Source organism: Phyllobates terribilis, unplaced genomic scaffold (assembly GCF_046119375.1).
Source record: "Phyllobates terribilis strain yellow unplaced genomic scaffold, ASM4611937v1 Scaffold_65__1_contigs__length_7625178, whole genome shotgun sequence".
Lineage (NCBI taxonomy): Eukaryota > Metazoa > Chordata > Amphibia > Anura > Dendrobatidae > Phyllobates > Phyllobates terribilis.
Window position 1 is genome coordinate 44609 of NW_027362825.1, and position 25296 is coordinate 69904.

The 25296-nt window shown below is 36.8% G+C and overlaps 15 non-coding genes across 15 annotated transcripts; all 15 read left to right on the forward strand.

Moving 5' to 3' along the window:
* Window positions 1-2447: 2447 nt before the first annotated feature.
* TRNAL-CAG (transfer RNA leucine (anticodon CAG)) lies at window positions 2448-2530 on the forward strand. The gene has a single exon. It is a non-coding gene; the product is annotated as a tRNA-Leu (tRNA).
* Window positions 2531-3440: 910 nt separating this feature from the next.
* TRNAF-GAA (transfer RNA phenylalanine (anticodon GAA)) lies at window positions 3441-3513 on the forward strand. Its single transcript has one exon. It is a non-coding gene; the product is annotated as a tRNA-Phe (tRNA).
* Window positions 3514-4697: 1184 nt separating this feature from the next.
* On the forward strand, window positions 4698-4780 carry TRNAL-CAG (transfer RNA leucine (anticodon CAG)). Its single transcript has one exon. It is a non-coding gene; the product is annotated as a tRNA-Leu (tRNA).
* A 935-nt stretch (window positions 4781-5715) lies between these two features.
* TRNAF-GAA (transfer RNA phenylalanine (anticodon GAA)) lies at window positions 5716-5788 on the forward strand. Its single transcript has one exon. It is a non-coding gene; the product is annotated as a tRNA-Phe (tRNA).
* A 1185-nt stretch (window positions 5789-6973) lies between these two features.
* On the forward strand, window positions 6974-7056 carry TRNAL-CAG (transfer RNA leucine (anticodon CAG)). Its single transcript has one exon. It is a non-coding gene; the product is annotated as a tRNA-Leu (tRNA).
* Window positions 7057-7992: 936 nt separating this feature from the next.
* On the forward strand, window positions 7993-8065 carry TRNAF-GAA (transfer RNA phenylalanine (anticodon GAA)). The gene has a single exon. It is a non-coding gene; the product is annotated as a tRNA-Phe (tRNA).
* Window positions 8066-9249: 1184 nt separating this feature from the next.
* Window positions 9250-9332, forward strand: TRNAL-CAG (transfer RNA leucine (anticodon CAG)). Its single transcript has one exon. It is a non-coding gene; the product is annotated as a tRNA-Leu (tRNA).
* A 1313-nt stretch (window positions 9333-10645) lies between these two features.
* On the forward strand, window positions 10646-10728 carry TRNAL-CAG (transfer RNA leucine (anticodon CAG)). The gene has a single exon. It is a non-coding gene; the product is annotated as a tRNA-Leu (tRNA).
* A 1313-nt stretch (window positions 10729-12041) lies between these two features.
* Window positions 12042-12124, forward strand: TRNAL-CAG (transfer RNA leucine (anticodon CAG)). The gene has a single exon. It is a non-coding gene; the product is annotated as a tRNA-Leu (tRNA).
* A 1309-nt stretch (window positions 12125-13433) lies between these two features.
* On the forward strand, window positions 13434-13516 carry TRNAL-CAG (transfer RNA leucine (anticodon CAG)). Its single transcript has one exon. It is a non-coding gene; the product is annotated as a tRNA-Leu (tRNA).
* A 1312-nt stretch (window positions 13517-14828) lies between these two features.
* Window positions 14829-14911, forward strand: TRNAL-CAG (transfer RNA leucine (anticodon CAG)). Its single transcript has one exon. It is a non-coding gene; the product is annotated as a tRNA-Leu (tRNA).
* Window positions 14912-16224: 1313 nt separating this feature from the next.
* On the forward strand, window positions 16225-16307 carry TRNAL-CAG (transfer RNA leucine (anticodon CAG)). The gene has a single exon. It is a non-coding gene; the product is annotated as a tRNA-Leu (tRNA).
* A 928-nt stretch (window positions 16308-17235) lies between these two features.
* On the forward strand, window positions 17236-17308 carry TRNAF-GAA (transfer RNA phenylalanine (anticodon GAA)). Its single transcript has one exon. It is a non-coding gene; the product is annotated as a tRNA-Phe (tRNA).
* Window positions 17309-18492: 1184 nt separating this feature from the next.
* Window positions 18493-18575, forward strand: TRNAL-CAG (transfer RNA leucine (anticodon CAG)). Its single transcript has one exon. It is a non-coding gene; the product is annotated as a tRNA-Leu (tRNA).
* Window positions 18576-19466: 891 nt separating this feature from the next.
* Window positions 19467-19539, forward strand: TRNAF-GAA (transfer RNA phenylalanine (anticodon GAA)). The gene has a single exon. It is a non-coding gene; the product is annotated as a tRNA-Phe (tRNA).
* The last annotated feature ends 5757 nt before the right edge of the window (window positions 19540-25296 follow it).

Consider the following 25296-nt stretch of genomic DNA (forward strand, 5'->3'; position numbering starts at 1 on the left):
AAACTCTGCGTTCCCAAAACCCAAATAGCGCTCTTACTTTCAAAGCCCTGCTGTGTGACCAAACAGTAGTTTCTGAAGACATATGGGGCATCACCGCATTTCAATGAAATTGAGCAACTTTTGATATTTTCACAAGAAAAACGAAATATTTATTGACCTAAATTTACCATTAATATAAAGTACAATGTGTTACAAAATAACACTATCAGAATCATGGGGATATGTTAAGCATTCCAGTGTTATTGCCACATAAAGTGATACATGTCAGATTTAAAAAACGGTGCTTGTTCATGAAGCTTAAAATTGGCTGTAACTAATAGGTTACGAATCAATATTAAAATAAAAGAAATCATGGTATATTTCCTTTCATCACAAGTAATGCTCATCTTTCTACTACTTAGAAAGAGTTACATAACTAAAGCTAGATGAAGTCAGGCTGGCCGAGCTGTCTAAGGCGCTGCGTTCAGATTGCAGTCTCTCCTGGAGGCCTGGGTTCGAATCCCACTTCTGACATTAGCATTTTCTTTCAAGAAATAGTTAGTTGTTGCTTTGGCATTGGAAAAATCTCTATGTGTTCTCTGTCCCTATTAGGGCAGAGAGTGAACCTCCTAAGGTGCTGTCGTGGAAGATTCCTAGAAACCAAATTACCAGTAAGTCTAATTTCAGATTTTTTTTACCTCAGGCATCAATAGACTAAAAATATACTTAATAAACAAAAGCTAAAAGAGCAGATGAACATAGTTTAACAAGTCTGAAATGCGCATGTGATACTGACATCAAAGTTTCACCACATTTTGGGACAAATGTTTTCACTTTCAACATTAACAATCAGTAGAATATTTTCTCTAAATTTGCATCTCCTTTCTTCACTCCAATTGTTTGCACCTAAGAAAAAAATAAAGCTTGATGCAGCATTATGCTTACAAATTGTGTTTTATGCTCAATCATCACCTGTCCTACAGAGACACAGTCAGAATTACCCTGGCGAATTGAGTAAATTTGAAAATGTAAAAAAAATGCAGAATTGCTGTTTTTTTCTATTCATTCACAAACAATTAATGTAAGTTCTTAAATATGTATGCAAAATAGCGGGACTTTCAAATATAGATAATCTTGCAAAAACAGGTCAAAGTAAAAATAAATACATCCAGTTGTGACATCTACAGTGTGTTGAACATTCCTGAAACTAAAAGTGTCCTGCTGAAATAGCTCAGTTGGGAGAGTGTTAGACTGAAACCCTGGTTCAATCCTGGGTTTCAGCATAAGTTTTTTTCTTCACCCATTAAATTTTAAGCAGAAAATAAACAAAGCATATGGACTGACTGTTTACAGAGAATGTAAAAATCCTAATCATTATAACTATCTACAGGAAATAAAATGATAGAAACTTGAGAACTGAACACTTTTAACTTTTGAGGAAAATAATATTTTTTGTAATTTTTCCTTCATTCTGGACATCATCACTTTGTTTTATTTTAGTTTGACTTAGCTGTATGAGGATTTAAAGGAAACCTGATAGCTAATACGGGCAGCATGTATCAGACACTAGCTGAATGATTTCAGCCATTTATGTTTGACTATGAATCGCTGTGGCATTACTGAGACAAATATGCTTAAATAATATGCCAGGAGCAAAGCTGTTTGGGGAAAAAGCCAGGAAGGCAAAAAAACACAAGCCCCAACTCTGGATTGTCATCTTTCATTCTAAAAATAGGGGTTTCTACGTTAATGGTAAGACAAAGAATCCACAGATTTGGCATTTCTCTAGCGAGGAGAGCCCACTTAAAATGTATGGGGTGCTTGTCTCCATAAGCGCAAGCTGGGCACTAAACTGGCTTATTTGCAATTCTGGATGTTGCAGAGTGAAAACATATGTTGGACAATAATAGTAATTGCTGGTGTTGATGAATTCATTGTGAGGAGTAATTTATAAAATGGGATCACTTTGGAGGGGTTTCTGCTGTGTTGGTACTTTTGGAACTCCGCAAATGTCACCCTCAAAATATTCTTGCAAAATCTGCATTCCCAAAACCCAAATAGCGCTCTTACTTTCAAAGCCCTGCTGTGTGACCAAACAGTAGTTTCTGAAGACATATGGGGCATCACCGCATTTCAATGAAATTGTGCAACTTTAGATATTTTCACAAGAAAAACTAAATATATATTGACCTAAATTTACCATTAATATAAAGTACAATGTGTTACAAAATAACACTATCAGAATCACGGGGATATGTTAAGCATTCCAGTGTTATTGCCACATAAATTGATACATGTCAGATTTAAAAAACGGTGCTTTATCATGAAGCTCAAAATTGGCTGTAACTAATAGGTTACAAATCAATATTAAAATAAAAGAAATCATGGCATATTTCCTTTCATCACAAGTAGTGCTCATCTTTCTACTGCTTAGCTTAGAAAGAGTTAAATTACAAAAGCCAGAAGTAGTCAGGATGGCCGAGCGGTCTAAGGCGCTGCGTTCAGGTCGCAGTCTCTTCTGGAGGCGTGGGTTCGAATCCCTCTTCTGACATTAGAATTTTCTTTCAAGAAATTTTACAGCTTCACTCCTGTTACTGATTACTTGGGGGTCCGCTCTATTGGTGGCAATCACAAATCGATAACTAAAAGTGATGGGGCTTAGCAAAACCAATTCTCAACGTTGGCACTTTGGCAGTATTCCATGGGGTCCTTGAGGCAAATCTTAAATGTTCTGAATTTGTGCTTTCACAAAAGACTTCTGGGAACATCAAATAGTTTCTTTGTGCATATGTTAGTTGTTGCTTTGGCATCGGAAAAATACTGTTGATAGGAAAATGGGAGGGACTATTTCATCTCTATGTGTTCTCTGTCCCTATTAGGGCAGAGAGTGAACCTCCTAATGTGCTGTCGTGGAAGATTCCTAGAAACCGAATTACCAGTAAGTCTAATTTCAGATTTTTTTACCTCAAGGCATCAATAGACTATATATATACTTAATAAACAAAAGCTAAAAGAGCAGATGAACATAGTTTAACAAGTCTGAAAATGCGCATGTGATACTGACATCAAAGTTTCACCACATTTTGGGACAAATGTTTTCACTTTCAACATTAACAATCAGTAGAATATTTTCTCTAAATTTGCATCTCCTATCTTCACTCCAATTGTTTGCACCTAAGAAAAAAATAAAGCTTGATGCAACATTATGCTTACAAATTGTGTTTTATGCTCAATCATCACCTGTCCTACAGAGACACAGTCAGAATTACCCTGGCGAATTGAGTAAATTTGAAAATGTAAAAAAAATGCAGAATTGCTGTTTTTTCTATTCATTCACAAAGAATTAATGTAAGTTGTTAAATATGTACGAAAAACAGCGGGACTTTCAAATATTGATAATCTTGCAAAAACAAGTCAAAGTAAAAATAAATACATTACATTCCTGAATCTAATTGTGTCCTGCTGAAATAGCTCAGTTGGGACAGCGTTAGACTGAAGATCTAAAGGTCCCTGGTTCAATCCCGGGTTTCAGCAAAAGTTTTTTTCTTCACCCATTAAATTTTAAGCAGAAAATAAACAAAGCATATGGACTGACTGTTTACAGAGAATGTAAAAATCCTAATCATTATAACTATCTACAGGAAATAAAATGATAGAAACTTGAGAACTGAACACTTTTAACTTTTGAGGAAAATAATATTTTTTGTAATTTTTCCTTCATTCCTGACGTCATCACTTTGATTTATTTTAGTTTGACTTAGCTGTATGAGGATTTAAAGGAAACCTGATAGCTAATACGGGCAGCATGTATCAGACACTAGCTGAATGATTTCAGCCATTTATGTTTGACTATGAATCGCTGTGGCATTACTGAGACAAATATGCTTCAAAAATATGCCAGGAACAAAGCTGTTTGGGGAAAAAGCCAGGAAGGCAAAAAACACAAGCCCCAACTCAGGACCGTCTTCTTACATTCTAAAAATAGGGGTTTCTACGTTAATGGTATGACAAAGCATCCACAGATTTGTCATTTCTCTAGCGAGGAGAGCCCACTTAAAATGTATGGGGTGCTTGTCTCCATAAGCGCAAGCTGGGCACTAAAATGGCTTATTTGCAATTCTGGATGTTGCAGAGTGAAAACACATGTTGGACAATAATAGTAATTGCTGGTGTTGATGAATTCATTGTGAGGAGTAATTTATAAAATGGGATCACTTTGGAGGGGTTTCTGCTGTTTTGGTACTTTTAGAACTCCGCAAATGTCACCCTCAAAATATTCTTGCAAAATCTGCATTCCCAAAACCCAAATAGCGCTCTTACTTTCAAAGCCCTGCTGTGTGACCAAACAATAGTTTCTGAAGACATATGGGGCATCACTGCATTTCAATGAAATTGTGCAACTTTAGATATTTTCACAAGAAAAACTAAATATATATTGACCTAAATTTACCATTAATATAAAGTACAATGTGTTACAAAATAACACTTTCAGAATCACGGGGATATGTTAAGCATTCCAGTGTTATTGCCACATAAATTGATACATGTCAGATTTAAAAAACGGTGCTTGGTCATGAAGCTCAAAATTGGCTGTAACTAATAGGTTACAAATCAATATTAAAATAAAAGAAATCATGGCATATTTCCTTTCATCACAAGTAGTGCTCATCTTTCTACTGCTTAGCTTAGAAAGAGTTAAATTACAAAAGCCAGAAGTAGTCAGGATGGCCGAGCGGTCTAAGGCGTTGCGTTCAGGTCGCAGTCTCTTCTGGAGGCATGGGTTCGAATCCCTCTTCTGACATTAGAATTTTCTTTCAAGAAATTTTACAGCTTCACTCCTGTAACTGATTAGTTGGGGGTCCGCTCTATTGGTGGCAATCTCAAATCGATAACTAAAAGTGATGGGGCTTAGCAAAACCAATTCTCAACATTGGCACTTTGGCAGTATTCCTTGGGGTCCTTGAGGCAAATCTTAAATGTTCTGAATTTGTGCTTTCACAAAAGACTTCTGGGAACATCAAATAGTTTCTTTGTGCATATGTTAGTTGTTGCTTTGGCATCGGAAAAATACTGTTGATAGGAAAATGGGAGGGACTATTTCATCTCTATGTGTTCTCTGTCCCTATTAGGGCAGAGAGTGAACCTCCTAAGGTGCTGTCGTGGAAGATTCCTAGAAACCGAATTACCAGTAAGTCTAATTTCAGATTTTTTTACCTCAAGGCATCAATAGACTATATATATACTTAATAAACAAAAGCTAAAAGAGCAGATGAACATAGTTTAACAAGTCTGAAATGCGCATGTGATACTGACATCAAAGTTTCACCACATTTTGGGACAAATGTTTTCACTTTCAACATTAACAATCAGTAGAATATTTTCTCTAAATTTGCATCTCCTATCTTCACTCCAATTGTTTGCACCTAAGAAAAAAATAAAGCTTGATGCAACATTATGCTTACAAATTGTGTTTTATGCTCAATCATCACCTGTCCTACAGAGACACATTCAGAATTACCCTGGCGAATTGAGTAAATTTGAAAATGTAAAAAAAATGCAGAATTGCTGTTTTTTCTATTCATTCACAAAGAATTAATGTAAGTTGTTAAATATGTACGCAAAATAGCGGGACTTTCAAATATTGATAATCTTGCAAAAACAAGTCAAAGTAAAAATAAATACATCCAGTTGTGACATCTACAGTGTGTTGAACATTCCTGAATCTAAACGTGTCCTGCCGAAATAGCTCAGTTGGGAGAGCGTTAGACTGAAGATCTAAAGGTCCCTGGTTCAATCCCGGGTTTTGGCAAAAGTTTTTTTCTTCACCCATTAAATTTTAAGCAGAAAATAAACAAAGCATATGGACTGACTGTTTACAGAGAATGTAAAAATCCTAATCATTATAACTATCTACAGGAAATAAAATGATAGAAACTTGAGAACTGAACACTTTTAACTTTTGAGGAAAATAATATTTTTTGTAATTTTTCCTTCATTCTGGACGTCATCACTTTGTTTTATTTTAGTTTGACTTAGCTGTATGAGGATTTAAAGGAAACCTGATAGCTAATACGGGCAGCATGTATCAGACACTAGCTGAATGATTTCAGCCATTTATGTTTGACTATGAATCGCTGTGGCATTACTGAGACAAATATGCTTAAATAATATGCCAGGAGCAAAGCTGTTTGGGGAAAAAGCCAGGAAGGCAAAAAAACACAAGCCCCAACTCTGGATTGTCATCTTTCATTCTAAAAATAGGGGTTTCTACGTTAATGGTAAGACAAAGAATCCACAGATTTGGCATTTCTCTAGCGAGGAGAGCCCACTTAAAATGTATGGGGTGCTTGTCTCCATAAGCGCAAGCTGGGCACTAAACTGGCTTATTTGCAATTCTGGATGTTGCAGAGTGAAAACATATGTTGGACAATAATAGTAATTGCTGGTGTTGATGAATTCATTGTGAGGAGTAATTTATAAAATGGGATCACTTTGGAGGGGTTTCTGCTGTTTTGGTACTTTTGGAACTCCGCAAATGTCACCCTCAAAATATTCTTGCAAAATCTGCATTCCCAAAACCCAAATAGCGCTCTTACTTTCAAAGCCCTGCTGTGTGACCAAACAGTAGTTTCTGAAGACATATGGGGGATCACCGCATTTCAATGAAATTGTGCAACTTTAGATATTTTCACAAGAAAAACTAAATATATATTGACCTAAATTTACCATTAATATAAAGTACAATGTGTTACAAAATAACACTATCAGAATCACGGGGATATGTTAAGCATTCCAGTGTTATTGCCACATAAATTGATACATGTCAGATTTAAAAAACGGTGCTTGGTCATGAAGCTCAAAATTGGCTGTAACTAATAGGTTACAAATCAATATTAAAATAAAAGAAATCATGGCATATTTCCTTTCATCACAAGTAGTGCTCATCTTTCTACTGCTTAGCTTAGAAAGAGTTAAATTACAAAAGCCAGAAGTAGTCAGGATGGCCGAGCGGTCTAAGGCGCTCCGTTCAGGTCGCAGTCTCTTCTGGAGGCGTGGGTTCGAATCCCTCTTCTGACATTAGAATTTTCTTTCAAGAAATTTTACAGCTTCACTCCTGTTACTGATTACTTGGGGGTCCGCTCTATTGGTGGCAATCACAAATCGATAACTAAAAGTGATGGGGCTTAGCAAAACCAATTCTCAACGTTGGCACTTTGGCAGTATTCCATGGGGTCCTTGAGGCAAATCTTAAATGTTCTGAATTTGTGCTTTCACAAAAGACTTCTGGGAACATCAAATAGTTTCTTTGTGCATATGTTAGTTGTTGCTTTGGCATCGGAAAAATACAGTTGATAGGAAAATGGGAGGGACTATTTCATCTCTATGTGTTCTCTGTCCCTATTAGGGCAGAGAGTGAACCTCCTAATGTGCTGTCGTGGAAGATTCCTAGAAACCGAATTACCAGTAAGTCTAATTTCAGATTTTTTTACCTCAAGGCATCAATAGACTATATATATACTTAATAAACAAAAGCTAAAAGAGCAGATGAACATAGTTTAACAAGTCTGAAAATGCGCATGTGATACTGACATCAAAGTTTCACCACATTTTGGGACAAATGTTTTCACTTTCAACATTAACAATCAGTAGAATATTTTCTCTAAATTTGCATCTCCTATCTTCACTCCAATTGTTTGCACCTAAGAAAAAAATAAAGCTTGATGCAACATTATGCTTACAAATTGTGTTTTATGCTCAATCATCACCTGTCCTACAGAGACACAGTCAGAATTACCCTGGCGAATTGAGTAAATTTGAAAATGTAAAAAAAATGCAGAATTGCTGTTTTTTCTATTCATTCACAAAAAATTAATGTAAGTTGTTAAATATGTACGAAAAACAGCGGGACTTTCAAATATTGATAATCTTGCAAAAACAAGTCAAAGTAAAAATAAATACATCCAGTTGTGACATCTACAGTGTGTTGAACATTCCTGAATCTAAACGTGTCCTGCCGAAATAGCTCAGTTGGGAGAGCGTTAGACTGAAGATCTAAAGGTCCCTGGTTCAATCCCGGGTTTTGGCAAAAGTTTTTTTCTTCACCCAATAAATTTTAAGCAGAAAATAAACAAAGCATATGGACTGACTGTTTACAGAGAATGTAAAAATCCTAATCATTATAACTATCTACAGGAAATAAAATGATAGAAACTTGAGAACTGAACACTTTTAACTTTTGAGGAAAATAATATTTTTTGTAATTTTTCCTTCATTCTGGACGTCATCACTTTGTTTTATTTTAGTTTGACTTAGCTGTATGAGGATTTAAAGGAAACCTGATAGCTAATACGGGCAGCATGTATCAGACACTAGCTGAATGATTTCAGCCATTTATGTTTGACTATGAATCGCTGTGGCATTACTGAGACAAATATGCTTAAATAATATGCCAGGAACAAAGCTGTTTGGGGAAAAAGCCATGAAGGCAAAAAACACAAGCCCCAACTCAGGACCGTCATCTTTCATTCTAAAAATAGGGGTTTCTACGTTAATGGTAAGACAAAGAATCCACAGATTTGGCATTTCTCTAGCGAGGAGAGCCCACTTAAAATGTATGGGGTGCTTGTCTCCATAAGCGCAAGCTGGGCACTAAACTGGCTTATTTGCAATTCTGGATGTTGCAGAGTGAAAACATATGTTGGACAATAATAGTAATTGCTGGTGTTGATGAATTCATTGTGAGGAGTAATTTATAAAATGGGATCACTTTGGAGGGGTTTCTGCTGTTTTGGTACTTTTGGAACTCCGCAAATGTCACCCTCAAAATATTCTTGCAAAATCTGCATTCCCAAAACCCAAATAGCGCTCTTACTTTCAAAGCCCTGCTGTGTGACCAAACAGTAGTTTCTGAAGACATATGGGGCATCACCGCATTTCAATGAAATTGTGCAACTTTAGATATTTTCACAAGAAAAACTAAATATATATTGACCTAAATTTACCATTAATATAAAGTACAATGTGTTACAAAATAACACTATCAGAATCACGGGGATATGTTAAGCATTCCAGTGTTATTGCCACATAAATTGATACATGTCAGATTTAAAAAACGGTGCTTGGTCATGAAGCTCAAAATTGGCTGTAACTAATAGGTTACAAATCAATATTAAAATAAAAGAAATCATGGCATATTTCCTTTCATCACAAGTAGTGCTCATCTTTCTACTGCTTAGCTTAGAAAGCGTTAAATTACAAAAGCCAGAAGTAGTCAGGATGGCCGAGCGGTCTAAGGCGCTGCGTTCAGGTCGCAGTCTCTTCTGGAGGCGTGGGTTCGAATCCCTCTTCTGACATTAGAATTTTCTTTCAAGAAATTTTACAGCTTCACCCCTGTTACTGATTAGTTGGTGGTCCGCTCTATTGGTGGCAATCTCAAATCGATAACTAAAAGTGATGGGGCTTAGCAAAACCAATTCTCAACGTTGGCACTTTGGCAGTATTCCTTGGGGTCCTTGAGGCAAATCTTAAATGTTCTGAATTTGTGCTTTCACAAAAGACTTCTGGGAACAATCATTATAACTATCTACAGGAAATAAAATGATAGAAACTTGAGAACTGAACACTTTTAACTTTTGAGGAAAATAATATTTTTTGTAATTTTTCCTTCATTCTGGACGTCATCACTTTGTTTTATTTTAGTTTGACTTAGCTGTATGAGGATTTAAAGGAAACCTGATAGCTAATACGGGCAGCATGTATCAGACACTAGCTGAATGATTTCAGCCATTTATGTTTGACTATGAATCGCTGTGGCATTACTGAGACAAATATGCTTAAATAATATGCCAGGAACAAAGCTGTTTGGGGAAAAAGCCAGGAAGGCAAAAAACACAAGCCCCAACTCAGGACCATCATGTTTCATTCTAAAAATAGGGGTTTCTACGTTAATGGTAAGACAAAGAATCCACAGATTTGGCATTTCTCTAGCGAGGAGAGCCCACTTAAAATGTATGGGGTGCTTGTCTCCATAAGCTCAAGCTGGGCACTAAACTGGCTTATTTGCAATTCTGGATGTTGCAGAGTGAAAACATATGTTGGACAATAATAGTAATTGCTGGTGTTGATGAATTCATTGTGAGGAGTAATTTATAAAATGGGATCACTTTGGAGGGGTTTCTGCTGTTTTGGTACTTTTGGAACTCCGCAAATGTCACCCTCAAAATATTCTTGCAAAATCTGCATTCCCAAAACCCAAATAGCGCTCTTACTTTCAAAGCCCTGCTGTGTGACCAAACAGTAGTTTCTGAAGACATATGGGGCATCACCGCATTTCAATGAAATTGTGCAACTTTAGATATTTTCACAAGAAAAACTAAATATATATTGACCTAAATTTACCATTAATATAAAGTACAATGTGTTACAAAATAACACTATCAGAATCACGGGGATATGTTAAGCATTCCAGTGTTATTGCCACATAAATTGATACATGTCAGATTTAAAAAACGGTGCTTGGTCATGAAGCTCAAAATTGGCTGTAACTAATAGGTTACAAATCAATATTAAAATAAAAGAAATCATGGCATATTTCCTTTCATCACAAGTAGTGCTCATCTTTCTACTGCTTAGCTTAGAAAGAGTTAAATTACAAAAGCCAGAAGTAGTCAGGATGGCCGAGCGGTCTAAGGCGCTGCGTTCAGGTCGCGGTCTCTTCTGGAGGCGTGGGTTCGAATCCCTCTTCTGACATTAGAATTTTCTTTCAAGAAATTTTACAGCTTCACTCCTGTTACTGATTAGTTGGGGGTCCGCTCTATTGGTGGCAATCTCAAATCGATAACTTAAAGTGATGGGGCTTAGCAAAACCAATTCTCAACGTTGGCACTTTGGCAGTATTCCTTGGGGTCCTTGAGGCAAATCTTAAATGTTCTGAATTTGTGCTTTCACAAAAGACTTCTGGGAACAATCATTATAACTATCTACAGGAAATAAAATGATAGAAACTTGAGAACTGAACACTTTTAACTTTTGAGGAAAATAATATTTTTTGTAATTTTTCCTTCATTCTGGACGTCATCACTTTGTTTTATTTTAGTTTGACTTAGCTGTATGAGGATTTAAAGGAAACCTGATAGCTAATACGGGCAGCATGTATCAGACACTAGCTGAATGATTTCAGCCATTTATGTTTGACTATGAATCGCTGTGGCATTACTGAGACAAATATGCTTAAATAATATGCCAGGAACAAAGCTGTTTGGGGAAAAAGCCAGGAAGGCAAAAAACACAAGCCCCAACTCAGGACCATCATCTTTCATTCTAAAAATAGGGGTTTCTACGTTAATGGTAAGACAAAGAATCCACAGATTTGGCATTTCTCTAGCTAGGAGAGCCCACTTAAAATGTATGGGGTGCTTGTCTCCATAAGCGCAAGCTGGGCACTAAACTGGCTTATTTGCAATTCTGGATGTTGCAGAGTGAAAACATATGTTGGACAATAATAGTAATTGCTGGTGTTGATGAATTCATTGTGAGGAGTAATTTATAAAATGGGATCACTTTGGAGGGGTTTCTGCTGTTTTGGTACTTTTGGAACTCCGCAAATGTCACCCTCAAAATATTCTTGCAAAATCTGCATTCCCAAAACCCAAATAGCGCTCTTACTTTCAAAGCCCTGCTGTGTGACCAAACAGTAGTTTCTGAAGACATATGGGGCATCACCGCATTTCAATGAAATTGTGCAACTTTAGATATTTTCACAAGAAAAACTAAATATATATTGACCTAAATTTACCATTAATATAAAGTACAATGTGTTACAAAATAACACTATCAGAATCACGGGGATATGTTAAGCATTCCAGTGTTATTGCCACATAAATTGATACATGTCAGATTTAAAAAACGGTGCTTGGTCATGAAGCTCAAAATTGGCTGTAACTAATAGGTTACAAATCAATATTAAAATAAAAGAAATCATGGCATATTTCCTTTCATCACAAGTAGTGCTCATCTTTCTACTGCTTAGCTTAGAAAGAGTTAAATTACAAAAGCCAGAAGTAGTCAGGATGGCCGAGCGGTCTAAGGCGCTGCGTTCAGGTCGCGGTCTCTTCTGGAGGCGTGGGTTCGAATCCCTCTTCTAACATTAGAATTTTCTTTCAAGAAATTTTACAGCTTCACTCCTGTTACTGATTAGTTGGGGGTCCGCTCTATTGGTGGCAATCTCAAATCGATAACTAAAAGTGATGGGGCTTAGCAAAACCAATTCTCAACGTTGGCAATTTGGCAGTATTCCTTGGGGTCCTTGAGGCAAATTTTAAATGTTCTGAATTTGTGCTTTCACAAAAGACTTCTGGGAACAATCATTATAACTATCTACAGGAAATAAAATGATAGAAACTTGAGAACTGAACACTTTTAACTTTTGAGGAAAATAATATTTTTTGTAATTTTTCCTTCATTCTGGACGTCATCACTTTGTTTTATTTTAGTTTGACTTAGCTGTATGAGGATTTAAAGGAAACCTGATAGCTAATACGGGCAGCATGTATCAGACACTAGCTGAATGATTTCAGCCATTTATGTTTGACTATGAATCGCTGTGGCATTACTGAGACAAATATGCTTAAATAATATGCCAGGAACAAAGCTGTTTGGGGAAAAAGCCAGGAAGGCAAAAAACACAAGCCCCAACTCAGGACCGTCATCTTTCATTCTAAAAATTTGGGTTTCTACGTTAATGGTAAGACAAAGAATCCACAGATTTGGCATTTCTCTAGCGAGGAGAGCCCACTTAAATGTATGGGGTGCTTGTCTCCATAAGCGCAAGCTGGGCACTAAACTGGCTTATTTGCAATTCTGGATGTTGCAGAGTGAAAACATATGTTGGACAATAATAGTAATTGCTGGTGTTGATGAATTCATTGTGAGGAGTAATTTATAAAATGGGATCACTTTGGAGGGGTTTCTGCTGTTTTGGTACTTTTGGAACTCCGCAAATGTCACCCTCAAAATATTCTTGCAAAATCTGCATTCCCAAAACCCAAATACTCTTACTTTCAAAGCCCTGCTGTGTGACCAAACAGTAGTTTCTGAAGACATATGGGGCATCACCGCATTTCAATGAAATTGTGCAACTTTAGATATTTTCACAAGAAAAACTAAATATATATTGACCTAAATTTACCATTAATATAAAGTACAATGTGTTACAAAATAACACTATCAGAATCACGGGGATATGTTAAGAATTCCAGTGTTATTGCCACACAAATTGATACATGTCAGATTTAAAAAACGGTGCTTGGTCATGAAGCTCAAAATTGGCTGTAACTAATAGGTTACAAATCAATATTAAAATAAAAGAAATCATGGCATATTTCCTTTCATCACAAGTAGTGCTCATCTTTCTACTGCTTAGCTTAGAAAGAGTTAAATTACAAAAGCCAGAAGTAGTCAGGATGGCCGAGCGGTCTAAGGCGCTGCGTTCAGGTCGCAGTCTCTTCTGGAGGCGTGGGTTCGAATCCCTCTTCTGACATTAGAATTTTCTTTCAAGAAATTTTACAGCTTCACTCCTGTTACTGATTAGTTGGGGGTCCGCTCTATTGGTGGCAATCTCAAATCGATAACTAAAAGTGATGGGGCTTAGCAAAACCAATTCTCAACGTTGGCACTTTGGCAGTATTCCTTGGGGTCCTTGAGGCAAATCTTAAATGTTCTGAATTTGTGCTTTCACAAAAGACTTCTGGGAACAATCATTATAACTATCTACAGGAAATAAAATGATAGAAACTTGAGAACTGAACACTTTTAACTTTTGAGGAAAATAATATTTTTTTTAATTTTTCCTTCATTCTGGACGTCATCACTTTGTTTTATTTTAGTTTGACTTGGCTGTATGAGGATTTAAAGGAAACCTGATAGCTAATACGGGCAGCATGTATCAGACACTAGCTGAATGATTTCAGCCATTTATGTTTGACTATGAATCGCTGTGGCATTACTGAGACAAATATGCTTAAATAATATGCCAGGAACAAAGCTGTTTGGGGAAAAAGCCAGGAAGGCAAAAAACACAAGCCCCAACTCAGGACCGTCATCTTTCATTCTAAAAATTTGGGTTTCTACGTTAATGGTAAGACAAAGAATCCACAGATTTGGCATTTCTCTAGCGTGGAGAGCCCACTTAAATGTATGGGGTGCTTGTCTCCATAAGCGCAAGCTGGGCACTAAACTGGCTTATTTGCAATTCTGGATGTTGCAGAGTGAAAACATATGTTGGACAATAATAGTAATTGCTGGTGTTGATGAATTCATTGTGAGGAGTAATTTATAAAATGGGATCACTTTGGAGGGGTTTCTGCTGTTTTGGTACTTTTGGAACTCCGCAAATGTCACCCTCAAAATATTCTTGCAAAATCTGCATTCCCAAAACCCAAATAGCGCTCTTACTTTCAAAGCCCTGCTGTGTGACCAAACAGTAGTTTCTGAAGACATATGGGGCATCACCGCATTTCAATGAAATTGTGCAACTTTAGATATTTTCACAAGAAAAACTAAATATATATTGACCTAAATTTACCATTAATATAAAGTACAATGTGTTACAAAATAACACTATCAGAATCACGGGGATATGTTAAGCATTCCAGTGTTATTGCCACATAAATTGATACATGTCAGATTTAAAAAACGGTGCTTGGTCATGAAGCTCAAAATTGGCTGTAACTAATAGGTTACAAATCAATATTAAAATAAAAGAAATCATGGCATATTTCCTTTCATCACAAGTAGTGCTCATCTTTCTACTGCTTAGCTTAGAAAGAGTTAAATTACAAAAGCCAGAAGTAGTCAGGATGGCCGAGCGGTCTAAGGCGCTGCGTTCAGGTCGCAGTCTCTTCTGGAGGCGTGGGTTCGAATCCCTCTTCTGACATTAGAATTTTCTTTCTAGAAATTTTACAGCTTCACTCCTGTTACTGATTAGTTGGGGGTCCGCTCTATTGGTGGCAATCTCAAATCGATAACTAAAAGTGATGGGGCTTAGCAAAACCAATTCTCAACGTTGGCACTTTGGCAGTATTCCTTGGGGTCCTTGAGGCAAATCTTAAATGTTCTCAATTTGTGCTTTCACAAAAGACTTCTGGGAACAATCATTATAACTATCTACAGGAAATAAAATGATAGAAACTTGAGAACTGAACACTTTTAACTTTTGAGGAAAATAATATTTTTTGTAATTTTTCCTTCATTCTGGACGTCATCACTTTGTTTTATTTTAGTTTGACTTAGCTGTATGAGGATTTAAAGGAAACCTGATAGCTAATACGGGCAGCATGTATCAGACACTAGCTGAATGATTTCAGCCATTTATGTTTGACTATGAATCGCTGTGGCATTACTGAGACAAATATGCTTAAATAATATGCCAGGAACAAAGCTGTTTGGGGAAAAAGCCAGGAAGGCAAAAAACAGAAGCCCCAACTCAGGACCGTCATCTTTCATTCTAAAAATAGGGGTTTCTACGTTAATGGTAAGACAAAGAATCCACAGATTTGGCATTTCTCTAGCGAGGAGAGCCCACTTAAAATGTATGGGGTGCTTGTCTCCATAAGCGCAAGCTGGGCACTAAACTGGCTTATTTGCAATTCTGGATGTTGCAGAGTGAAAACATATGTTGGACAATAATAGTAATTGCTGGTGTTGATGAATTCATTGTGAGGAGTAATTTATAAAATGGGATCACTTTGGAGGGGTTTCTGCTGTTTTGGTACTTTTGGAACTCCGCAAATGTCACCCTCAAAATATTCTTGCAAAATCTGCATTCCCAAAACCCAAATAGCGCTCTTACTTTCAAAGCCCTGCTGTGTGACCAAACAGTAGTTTCTGAAGATATATGGGGCATCACCGCATTTCAATGAAATTGTGCAACTTTAGATATTTTCACAAGAAAAACTAAATATATATTGACCTAAATTTACCATTAATATAAAGTACAATGTGTTACAAAATAACACTATCAGAATCACGGGGATATGTTAAGCATTCCAGTGTTATTGCCACATAAATTGATACATGTCAGATTTAAAAAACGGTGCTTGGTCATGAAGCTCAAAATTGGCTGTAACTAATAGGTTACAAATCAATATTAAAATAAAAGAAATTATGGCATATTTCCTTTCATCACAAGTAGTGCTCATCTTTCTACTGCTTAGCTTAGAAAGAGTTAAATTACAAAAGCCAGAAGTTGTCAGGATGGCCGAGCGGTCTAAGGCGCTGCGTTCAGGTCGCAGTCTCTTCTGGAGGCGTGGGTTCGAATCCCTCTTCTGACATTAGAATTTTCTTTCAAGAAATTTTACAGCTTCACTCCTGTTACTGATTAGTTGTGGTTCCTCTCTATTGGTGGCAATCTCAAATCGATAACTAAAAGTGATGGGGCTTAGCAAAACCAATTCTCAACTTTGGCAGTATTCCTTGGGGTCCTTGAGGCAAATCTTAAATGTTCGGAATTTGTGCTTTCACAAAAGACTTCTGGGAACATCAAATAGTTTCTTTGTGCATATGTTAGTTGTTGCTTTGGCATCGGAAAAATACTGTTGATAGGAAAATGGGAGGGACTATTTCATCTCTATGTGTTCTCTGTCCCTATTAGGGCAGAGAGTGAACCTCCTAAGGTGCTGTCGTGGAAGATTCCTAGAAACCGAATTACCAGTAAGTCTAATTTCAGATTTTTTTACCTCAAGGCATCAATAGACTATATATATACTTAATAAACAAAAGCTAAAAGAGCAGATGAACATAGTTTAACAAGTCTGAAATGCGCATGTGATACTGACATCAAAGTTTCACCACATTTTGGGACAAATGTTTTCACTTTCAACATTAACAATCAGTAGAATATTTTCTCTAAATTTGCATCTCCTTTCTTCACTCCAATTGTTTGCACCTAAGAAAAAAATAAAGCTTGATGCAACATTATGCTTACAAATTGTGTTTTATGCTCAATCATCACCTGTCCTACAGAGACACAGTCAGAATTACCCTGGCGAATTGAGTAAATTTGAAAATGTAAAAAAAAATGCAGAATTGCTGTTTTTTCTATTCATTCACAAAGTATTAATGTAAGTTCTTAAATATGTAGGCAAAATAGCGGGACTTTCAAATATAGATAATCTTGCAAAAACAAGTCAAAGTAAAAATAAATACATCCAGTTGTGACATCTACAGTGTGTTGAACATTCCTGAATCTAAACGTGTCCTGCCGAAATAGCTCAGTTGGGAGAGCGTTAGACTGAAGATCTAAAGGTCCCTGGTTCAGTCCTGGGTTTTGGCAAAAGTTTTTTTCTTCACCCATTAAATTTTAAGCAGAAAATTAACAAAGCATATGGACTGACTGTTTACAGAGAATGTAAAAATCCTAATCATTATAACTATTTACAGGAAATAAAATGATAGAAACTTGAGAACTGAACACTTTTAACTTTTGAGGAAAATAATATTTTTTGTAATTTTTCCTTCATTCTGGACATCATCACTTTGTTTTATTTTAGTTTGACTTAGCTGTATGAGGATTTAAAGGAAACCTGATAGCTAATACGGGCAGCATGTATCAGACACTAGCTGAATGATTTCAGCCATTTATGTTTGACTATGAATCGCTGTGGCATTACTGAGACAAATATGCTTAAATAATATGCCAGGAACAAAGCTGTTTGGGGAAAAAGCCAGGAAGGCAAAAAACACAAGCCCCAACTCAGGACCGTCATCTTTCATTCTAAAAATAGGGGTTTCTACGTTAATGGTAAGACAAAGAATCCACAGATTTGGCATTTCTCTAGCGAGGAGAGCCCACTTAAAATGTATGGGGTGCTTGTCTCTATAAGCGCAAGCTGGGCACTAAACTGGCTTATTTGCAATTCTGGATGTTGCAGAGTGAAAACATATGTTGGACAATAATAGTAATTGCTGGTGTTGATGAATTCATTGTGAGGAGTAATTTATAAAATGGGATCACTTTGGAGGGGTTTCTGCTGTTTTGGTACTTTTGGAACTCCGCAAATGTCACCCTCAAAATATTCTTGCAAAATCTGCATTCCCAAAACCCAAATAGCGCTCTTACTTTCAAAGCCCTGCTGTGTGACCAAACAGTAGTTTCTGAAAACATATGGGGCATCACCGCATTTCAATGAAATTGTGCAACTTTAGATATTTTCACAAGAAAAACTAAATATATATTGACCTAAATTTACCATTAATATAAAGTACAATGTGTTACAAAATAACACTATCAGAATCACGGGGATATGTTAAGCATTCCAGTGTTATTGCCACATAAATTGATACATGTCAGATTTAAAAAACGGTGCTTGGTCATGAAGCTCAAAATTGGCTGTAACTAATAGGTTACAAATCAATATTAAAATAAAAGAAATCATGGCATATTTCATTTCATCACAAGTAGTGCTCATCTTTCTACTGCTTAGCTTAGAAAGAGTTAAATTACAAAAGCCAGAAGTAGTCAGGATGGCCGAGCGGTCTAAGGCGCTGCGTTCAGGTCGCAGTCTCTTCTGGAGGCGTGGGTTCGAATCCCTCTTCTGACATTAGAATTTTCTTTCAAGAAATTTTACAGCTTCACTCCTGTCCGCTCTATTGGTGGCAATCTCAAATCGATAACTAAAAGTGATGGGGCTTAGAAAAACCAATTCTCAACGTTGGCACTTTGGCAGTATTCCATGGGGTCCTTGAGGCAAATCTTAAATGTTCTGCATTTGTGCTTTCACAAAAGACTTCTGGGAACATCAAATAGTTTCTTTGTGCATATGTTAGTTGTTGCTTTGGCATCGGAAAAATACTGTTGATAGGAAAATGAGAGGGACTATTTCATCTCTATGTGTTCTCTGTCCCTATTAGGGCAGAGAGTGAACCTCCTAAGGTGCTGTCGTGGAAGATTCCTAGAAACTGAATTACCAGTAAGTCTAATTTCAGATTTTTTTACCTCAAGGCATCAATAGACTATATATATACTTAATAAACAAAAGCTAAAAGAGCAGATGAACATAGTTTAACAAGTCTGAAATGCGCATGTGATACTGACATCAAAGTTTCACCACATTTTGGGACAAATGTTTTCACTTTCAACATTAACAATCAGTAGAATATTTTCTCTAAATTTGCATCTCCTATCTTCACTCCAATTGTTTGCACCTAAGAAAAAAATAAAGCTTGATGCAACATAATGCTTACAAACTGTGTTTTATGCTCAATCATCACCTGTCCTACAGAGACACAGTCAGAATTACCCTGGCGAATTGAGTAAATTTGAAAATGTAAAAAAAATGCAGAATTGCTGTTTTTTCTATTCATTCACAAAGAATTAATGTAAGTTGTTAAATATGTAAGCAAAATAGCGGGACTTTCAAATATTGATAATCTTGCAAAAACAAGTCAAAGTAAAAATAAATACATTACATTCCTGAATCTAAATGTGTCCTGCTGAAATAGCTCAGTTGGGAGAGCATTAGATTGAAGATCTAAAGATCCCTGGTTCAATCCTGGGTTTCGGCAAAAGTTTTTTTCTTCACCCATTAAATTTTAAGCAGAAAATAAACAAAGCATATGGACTGACTGTTTACAGAGAATGTAAAAATCCTAATCATTATAACTATCTACAGGAAATAAAATGATAGAAACTTGAGAACTGAACACTTTTAACTTTTGAGGAAAATAATATTTTTTGTAATTTTTCCTTCATTCTGGACGTCATCACTTTGTTTTATTTTAGTTTGACTTAGCTGTATGAGGATTTAAAGGAAACCTGATAGCTAATACGGGCAGCATGTATCAGACACTAGCTGAATGATTTCAGCCATTTATGTTTGACTATGAATCGCTGTGGCATTACTGAGACAAATATGCTTAAATAATATGCCAGGAACAAAGCTGTTTGGGGAAAAAGCCAGGAAGGCAAAAAACACAAGCCCCAACTCAGGACCGTCATCTTTCATTCTAAAAATAGGGGTTTCTACGTTAATGGTAAGACAAAGAATCCACAGATTTGGCATTTCTCTAGCGAGGAGAGCCCACTTAAAATGTATGGGGTGCTTGTCTCCATAAGCACAAGCTGGGCACTAAACTGGCTTATTTGCAATTCTGGATGTTGCAGAGTGAAAACATATGTTGGACAATAATAGTAATTGCTGGTGTTGATGAATTCATTGTGAGGAGTAATTTATAAAATGGGATCACTTTGGAGGGGTTTCTGCTGTTTTGGTACTTTTGGAACTCCGCAAATGTCACCCTCAAAATATTCTTGCAAAATCTGCATTCCCAAAACCCAAATAGCGCTCTTACTTTCAAAGCCCTGCTGTGTGACCAAACAGTAGTTTCTGAAGACATATGGGGCATCACCGCATTTCAATGAAATTGTGCAACTTTAGATATTTTCACAAGAAAAACTAAATATATATTGACCTAAATTTACCATTAATATAAAGTACAATGTGTTACAAAATAACACTATCAGAATCACGGGGATATGTTAAGCATTCCAGTGTTATTGCCACATAAATTGATACATGTCAGATTTAAAAAACGGTGCTTGGTCATGAAGCTCAAAATTGGCTGTAACTAATAGGTTACAAATCAATATTAAAATAAAAGAAATCATGGCATATTTCCTTTCATCACAAGTAGTGCTCATCTTTCTACTGCTTAGCTTAGAAAGAGTTAAATTACAGAAGTCAGAAGTTGTCAGGATGGCCGAGCGGTCTAAGGCGCTGAGTTCAGGTTGCAGTCTCTTCTGGAGGCGTGTGTTCGAATCCCTCTTCTGACATTAGAATTTTCTTTCAAGAAATTTTACAGCTTCACTCCTGTTACTGATTAGTTGGGGGTCCGCTCTATTGGTGGCAATCTCAAATCGATAACTAAAAGTGATGGGGCTTAGCAAAACCAATTCTCAACGTTGCCACTTTGGCAGTATTCCTTGGGGTCCTTGAGGCAAATCTTAAATGTTCTGAATTTGTGCTTTCACAAAAGACTTCTGGGAACAATCATTATAACTATCTACAGGAAATAAAATGATAGAAACTTGAGAACTGAACACTAGAGATGAGCATTGTTCTACTCGAACTGTTCGCCAATCTCAAATTCGAGCTGTTTTGGGCGGTGTTCGAGCCGTTCGGCGAACACGAACAATTTGAGAAAAATTCGGCTGTTCGAGGTTATGTTCGATAACTGTTCGTGCACCAAAATCATAACTGGATTTTTTCTCAGTAATGATGAAAATTAATGTTAATACGCAGTTTGAGTGTACAGCGGGGTGGGGGGAGGGGCAGGGGATGGATCTCTGCAGGAACAATGAAGATCTCCATTTTTTTTTCTCTTTCCCGCATTTACAGTGGGGAGGTGCAATCTGTCAGCCTATCAGCAGCGCACACACGGAGCGAAGTGCTTTTTTTCACACAAGCAAGGGCATGTGTCATTTGCAGTGTATGTCACATGTCCTTGCCCTATAAGACCAAGCCATTTTCCCCGTCGCCACCATTTTCTCACTGCTGCAGCTGCGTGTTAGACGGCACCGCTGTTGCTGTGTGCGCTATACCTTGTTAATTTCAAGCCAATTTTCACACAAATATACAGATAGCTTGGGAGTAGGGAATAGTTGTGATTGCAGTCCTTTTAAGGACTAGGTTACAGCATTTCCTACGACTTTTATCAGGGAGGTCTGTGCTCTTAAATAGATAGGTTGTGGGAGTAAAGACTAATTATAATTGGAGTCCTTTTCAGGACTAGGTTACATCAGTTCCTATCAGTTTTTGTCAGGCAGGTTTGTGCCAGTGCTGTGCAAGTTTTTTTCACAGCATTTGGCTGAATCTAGCAAAGATAATCCTTTTTGGCCTATTGCAGAGTGTGTTAGTCAGTGGAGTAGCCTATCTGTGTTGCAAGATATACCACCTGTGTATAGAATACCAATTTTTTTACTGCACCTAGTGAAGTAAAATCTTTTGGGCATAGCATCAGTCTATTAGTCCATCTATACTGACCTCCATCAGGTTGCAAACTGAATATATTTTTTTTTGCATCTACCTCTGAAAAAATATTGGGCTTCTAGCTGTGTGTGGGTCTTGTTCTATTAATCCATCTATACTGACCTCCATCAGGTTGCAAACTGAATATATTTTTTTCTGCATCTACCTCGGAAAAAATGTTGGGCTTCTAGCTGTGTGTGGGTCTTGTTCTATTAATCCATCTATACTGACCTACATCAGGTTGCAAACTGAATATAATTTTTTCTGCATCTACCTCTGAAAAAATATTGGGCTTCTAGCTGTGTGTGGGACTTGTTGTATTAATCCATCTATACTGACCTCCATCAGGTTGCAAACTGAATATAATTTTTTTCTGCATCTAGCTCTGAAAAAATATTTGGCTTTCTAGTAGTGTGTCGGACTTTCTCTATTAGTCCATCTATTCTGACCTCCATCAGGTTGCAAATTAAAACTAATTTTTATCTGCATCTACAGTACCTCTGAAAAAATATTTGGGCTTCTAGCTGTGTGTGGGACTTGTTGTATTAGTCCATCTATACTGACCTCCATCCGGTTGCAAACTGAATATATTTTTTTCTGCATCTACCTCTGAAAAAATATTGGGCTTCTAGCTGTGTGTGGGTCTTGTTCTATTAATCCATCTATACTGACCTCCATCAGGTTGCAAACTGAATATATTTTTTTCTGCATCTACCTCGGAAAAAATATTGGGCTTCTAGCTGTGTGTGGGTCTTGTTCTATTAATCCATCTATACTGACCTCCATCAGGTTGCAAACTGAATATATTTTTTTCTGCATCTACCTCTGAAAAAATATTGGGCTTCTAGCTGTGTGTGGGTCTTGTTCTATTAATCCATCTATACTGACCTCCATCAGGTTGCAAACTGAATATAATTTTTTTCTGCATCTAGCTCTGAAAAAATATTTGGCCTTCTAGTAGTGTGTCAGACTTTCTCTATTAGTCCATCTATACTGACCTCCATCAGGTTGCAAATTAAAACTAATTTTTATCTGCATCTACAGTACCTCTGAAAAAATATTTGGGCTTCTAGCTGTGTGTGGGACTTGTTGTATTAGTCCATCTATACTGACCTCCATCCGGTTGAAAACTGAATATATTTTTTTCTGCATCTACCTCTGAAAAAATATTGGGCTTCTAGCTGTGTGTGGGTCTTGTTCTATTAATCCATCTATACTGACCTCCATCAGGTTGCAAACTGAATATAATTTTTTTCTGCATCTAGCTCTGAAAAAATATTTGGCCTTCTAGTAGTGTGTCGGACTTTCTCTATTAGTCCATCTATACTGACCTCCATCAGGTTGCAAATTAAAACTAATTTTTATCTGCATCTACAGTACCTCTGAAAAAATATTTGGGCTTCTAGCTGTGTGTGGGACTTGTTGTATTAGTCCATCTATACTGACCTCCATCCGGTTGAAAACTGAATATATTTTTTTCTGCATCTACCTCTGAAAAAATATTGGGCTTCTAGCTGTGTGTGGGTCTTGTTCTATTAATCCATCTATACTGACCTCCATCAGGTTGCAAACTGAATATAATTTTTTTCTGCATCTAGCTCTGAAAAAATATTTGGCCTTCTAGTAGTGTGTCGGACTTTCTCTATTAGTCCATCTATACTGACCTCCATCAGGTTGCAAATTAAAACTAATTTTTATCTGCATCTACAGTACCTCTGAAAAAATATTTGGGCTTCTAGCTGTGTGTGGGACTTGTTGTATTAGTCCATCTATACTGACCTCCATCCGGTTGCAAACTGAATATATTTTTTTCTGCATCTACCTCTGAAAAAATATTGGGCTTCTAGCTGTGTGTGGGTCTTGTTCTATTAATCCATCTATACTGACCTCCATCAGGTTGCAAACTGAATATAATTTTTTTCTGCATCTAGCTCTGAAAAAATATTTGGCCTTCTAGTAGTGTGTCGGACTTTCTCTATTAGTCCATCTATACTGACCTCCATCAGGTTGCAAATTAAAACTAATTTTTATCTGCATCTACAGTACCTCTGAAAAAATATTTGGGCTTCTAGCTGTGTGTGGGACTTGTTGTATTAGTCCATCTATACTGACCTCCATCCGGTTGAAAACTGAATATATTTTTTTCTGCATCTACCTCTGAAAAAATATTGGGCTTCTAGCTGTGTGTGGGTCTTGTTCTATTAATCCATCTATACTGACCTCCATCAGGTTGCAAACTGAATATAATTTTTTTCTGCATCTAGCTCTGAAAAAATATTTGGCCTTCTAGTAGTGTGTCGGACTTTCTCTATTAGTCCATCTATACTGACCTCCATCAGGTTGCAAATTAAAACTAATTTTTATCTGCATCTACAGTACCTCTGAAAAAATATTTGGGCTTCTAGCTGTGTGTGGGACTTGTTGTATTAGTCCATCTATACTGACCTCCATCCGGTTGCAAACTGAATATATTTTTTTCTGCATCTACCTCTGAAAAAATATTGGGCTTCTAGCTGTGTGTGGGTCTTGTTCTATTAATCCATCTATACTGACCTCCATCAGGTTGCAAACTGAATATAATTTTTTTCTGCATCTAGCTCTGAAAAAATATTTGGCCTTCTAGTAGTGTGTCGGACTTTCTCTATTAGTCCATCTATACTGACCTCCATCAGGTTGCAAATTAAAACTAATTTTTATCTGCATCTACAGTACCTCTGAAAAAATATTTGGGCTTCTAGCTGTGTGTGGGACTTGTTGTATTAGTCCATCTATACTGACCTCCATCCGGTTGCAAACTGAATATATTTTTTTCTGCATCTACATCTGAAAAAATATTGGGCTTCTAGCTGTGTGTGGGTCTTGTTCTATTAATCCATCTATACTGACCTCCATCAGGTTGCAAACTGAATATAATTTTTTTCTGCATCTAGCTCTGAAAAAATATTTGGCCTTCTAGTAGTGTGTCGGACTTTCTCTATTAGTCCATCTATACTGACCTCCATCAGGTTGCAAATTAAAACTAATTTTTATCTGCATCTACAGTACCTCTGAAAAAATATTTGGGCTTCTAGCTGTGTGTGGGACTTGTTGTATTAGTCCATCTATACTGACCTCCATCCGGTTGCAAACTGAATATATTTTTTTCTGCATCTACCTCTGAAAAAATATTGGGCTTCTAGCTGTGTGTGGGTCTTGTTCTATTAATCCATCTATACTGACCTCCATCAGGTTGCAAACTGAATATAATTTTTTTCTGCATCTAGCTCTGAAAAAATATTTGGCCTTCTAGTAGTGT